This window comes from Dendroctonus ponderosae, unplaced genomic scaffold, assembly GCF_020466585.1.
Source record: "Dendroctonus ponderosae isolate FM_Combo_2020 unplaced genomic scaffold, Dpon_F_20191213v2 Dpon_F_20191213_5, whole genome shotgun sequence".
In the NCBI taxonomy this organism is placed as follows: Eukaryota; Metazoa; Arthropoda; class Insecta; order Coleoptera; family Curculionidae; genus Dendroctonus; species Dendroctonus ponderosae.
The window spans coordinates 1,006,946-1,010,644 of record NW_026018715.1 but is presented as its reverse complement, the minus strand read 5'-3'; the positions used below and the strand labels follow the sequence as shown (position 1 = coordinate 1,010,644).

The 3,699-nt window shown below is 34.3% G+C and overlaps 1 protein-coding gene and 1 long non-coding RNA gene across 2 annotated transcripts in view; one reads left to right on the top strand and one right to left on the bottom strand.

Moving 5' to 3' along the window:
- LOC109545074 overlaps window positions 1-1,954 on the bottom strand; it is a 9,370-nt gene extending 7,416 nt beyond the window's left edge. The window contains exon 1 of the mRNA XM_019915567.2: window positions 1,871-1,954. The gene's annotated coding sequence lies outside the window, so the exon portion shown is untranslated. The remainder of the gene's footprint in view (window positions 1-1,870) is intronic.
- A 588-nt stretch (window positions 1,955-2,542) lies between these two features.
- LOC125504657 lies at window positions 2,543-3,191 on the top strand. Its single transcript, XR_007281641.1, has 2 exons — window positions 2,543-2,630; window positions 2,696-3,191. It is a non-coding gene; the product is annotated as an uncharacterized LOC125504657 (long non-coding RNA).
- The last annotated feature ends 508 nt before the right edge of the window (window positions 3,192-3,699 follow it).

Genomic DNA, 3,699 nt, shown 5'->3' with positions numbered 1-3,699 from the left:
CAGTTTTCTCAAAAAATGCTTGAATTCAAGAAGTTTTAGATTTGCATGGTTTTTTTGAGTTGCAAAATCCACTTGAACATGACGCTGCTTTTTTCGAAGTTTCACAAGAACCATTCGAGCCACATAATTCATTTTGGCATCGTTGGATAGAGAAATGAAAAGGTGATTCAGTCGTAACAACGTGAGTGAAGAAATTCGAGTAGTTTTGAACCAGAAAGCTAAATTTGAATATCAGGCACTTAGGTGCAAGATTATGCCAACATTTCATGTTTTCCGTCCCGTTTTTGCTCATTTCTCGGAGACAAAATAAGCAAGAACGCTCATTTGTACGTCATTCTAGAGATAAATAATTGGCCTTTTTAGCAAGTGAACCATCTATAAGAAAATGTTGGCAGTTTTCTCAAAAAATTCTTGAATTCAAGAAGTTTTAGATTTGCATGGTTTTTTTGAGTTGCAAAATCCACTTGAACATGACGCTGCTTTTTTCGAAGTTTCTCAAGAACCATTCGAGCCAGATAATTCGTTTTGGCATCGTTGGATAGAGAATTGAATGGGGGGGTCATGATCCCCATGACCCCCCCTGGATTCGCCCTTGAGTTCTAGTGGACGAGCTCCTGTAAAGCAACAAAGAGAAACGGCCTTAAAAATCCTGACTTTGCCCAAACCTACTTTTCAACAGTGCTTTTCCTGAAGTTAAGGATAACCCTAGTACTGCTGAGTAAAACGTTGAAAAGGGGTTGGCCTAAAACTCCCCTTCGCCGATTTTTTCTCAATCCAAGATTTCCAGGACTTCTCCACCAAATCGATAAAAGAGTTGGAGCTTAAAACTCCCCTCACCGATTTTTTCTAGATTCCTAAATATCAGGACTTGGGCTAAAAATTCCCATCACAATATAATAATTATAAAAAAGCAAGAACGAATTCGCGATCATTGGGCACCCCATTTACAGGGCTAATGCAACGACCGGAAACCCTTTTGACGGGGACAACCCATCGCCACGGGACAAAAACAGTGTAAAACAAGGATCCTCTACGGATTCCAGCTGAACCTGGGTGGAAATAACGAACCCATAATGATAAAAAACATAATTGCCGCTTTGACTTTTCATCAAAAAATTAAAGGCAAAAAAAGAGTACTTTTTTAATATCAAAAATTTTCGTTATTTTGAGCAAATATCGAAATCTTTCTTTTCGAACGGTTAAGAATTAAAAATAATACTTATTACTTAATAACAAAGTTGAAATTCGATTCAACTATTAATGTCTTCTAGAAATTTCCGAAAAAATTATTGTACATTGTTATTATAAAAAAAAATTTCAATATTTTTGTCCCCAGTCAGCGCTTATAGCCCCTTAAAGGGAATGACGCCAAGGTTGAATCACCATGTATACAGGGTGTCTCAGAGTTAAAGTACAGTTAGGTGACAGTACCTAAGGCCAGAAATGGGACACTGAAATGCTCAATTCTGCCAAATATTTTAATTTTATACCCATCCGTCTTCTTCTTCTTCTTCTTCTTTGTCTCAATTTCTCCACTTAAGTTTGAGTATTACGGGTTCTATCGTTTTTAGAGGTAACCGCTCATAAAAAAATATTAATTTTTTGCGACACATTTGAATAATTGGATAAAAGAGCTTTGCAGTTGAAAAAAATATATTTATTACCTGTAATTTTTGCATATAATTTTATATGAAGGTAAAATTGTATAAAAAAAACAGAAAAGTATTAAACATTTTATCAAGACATATCTTCTCAAGCGAACGGAGCAAAGTTATGGAGAACTCAAAATTAAATGGTCAGTGCAGTTAAATTTAGTAATGAATATGAATATGGCCACCATTGTATAATGAATATAACCAAGATGATTTACCTTGTTGCCGTGGCGAAAAAATGTGTCTGGTTTTAAAGAAACATTTCCTTTGGTTTAGAGTGGCCACTAATGCTTGATATATAGATTATAACAAGATGATTTGCCTTTAACGAGGCCAAACTGTTGCGTAATTCTAGTTAAGTACTTTATCTTCTCGTTCTAATTTATGTTATGGCTTTGTTTTCAGGCTATTAGAATGACAAATTGTGGAAATTTGGTCATGCATTTGTTATCTGTTGCCGTTTTTTGTCATACCCTAAGGTCACTGCATAGTGATAAGAATAAATTAAATTAATAAACCATCAAATAAATGAAATGTCCATCGTGACGGATTGGCTAGATTTGCAACGACTGGCTGCTGGAAGAATATTCAATTTATTTCTCTAACAGTTCAATAACGATAACATAACATAACATGAACACACGTTTTCGGTGATTTATTTAGCTTTGCAGGTTGTTTTGTTTGTTATAACAACAGTAAAATATGTATGTACCTTGTTAGCTTACCGACTTTGACTTTTCGAATTTAGTGAATTACTTGAATCAGTCTTTATCGATGGTTTCAATTTGTCGTTGTAGGTAGCAGATGCTGTGGTGTTGAAAAATTTGCACAAATAATCAATTTATATCGTGAAAAGTTGTATTTAGTGTTGGGTTAAATATGCCTAAGAGGACGCCCAGTGTCAAGGAATGGATTAGAGGCTACCCAGAATTCAAATATCAAAGTGGTAAATTATTTTATCGCGCTTGCAGTAAAATGGTAAAATTATTCTTTATATTGTTTAACCATGTAATGTCTGAGTGGCAGATTTTCCATCTTTCCAGATTCAGTGTGACAAAAAAGAACATAATTCAACATGTAAAAACTAGTTTGCATAAAGCAGTATTTAAAAGACTAAATAATAAACCGAAGCAGACAACGATTGCTGAAAGTCATCTTCTGGATATAGAGCCCAGAAAGAGTTTAATATGCAGAGTCATAGTCCAATCTAATATACCCTTGAATAAATTGAAGAATGTGGGGTTCAAAACATTTTTGGAAAAATACTCTAGGATTGACGTACCAGACGAAAGCACACTTCGCAAAAATTATATACAATGGGTGTATAATGAAGCTATTAAGCAAATAAGAGAAGGAATTGAAAGCAATTACATTTGGTTTGCAGTTGATGAAACAACGGACGTTTGTGGCCGATACATAGCAAATTTAATTGTAGGACTGATGCATGAAGAAGAACCGAGACAAGGATATCTCGTTTGTTCGCAAGAATTGGAAGCAACAAACAATAACACTGTTTCTAGATTTATCCATGAATCATTAGCAAATTTTTATTTACCCAATGCGGTTCCCAACGATTAAATTTTGCTCATGCTTTCCGACGCTGCTGTCATGGTTAAAACTTCTGCAAACTTGAGAGTATTTTATCTAACATGATCCAGTGTACATCCTTAGCACATAGATATAATAGAGTTGCTGAAACTATAAGGCAACAGTTTCCTCTGGTTAATGAGATTATAAAAAAAGGCAAAAAGTTATTTCTCATAGCACCTTTGCGAATACAACTATTTAAAGCGAGCTTGCCTAACACTTCTTTACCACCAGAGCCAGTTTTAACAAGATGGGGTAGTTGGCTGGAAGCTGCATTATATTATGCTAATAATTTTTCAAATTTTAAAGAACTTGTTGAAGATCTACAAACCGAAACAAGTAAATCAATAAAAGATTGTAAAGAAGGATTCAAAAACGATAAATCCCAGATTGCTTAAAATATTACATAAATATTTACTAAACATTTACCAAATATCTATATGTTTGGTAAATATTTCAT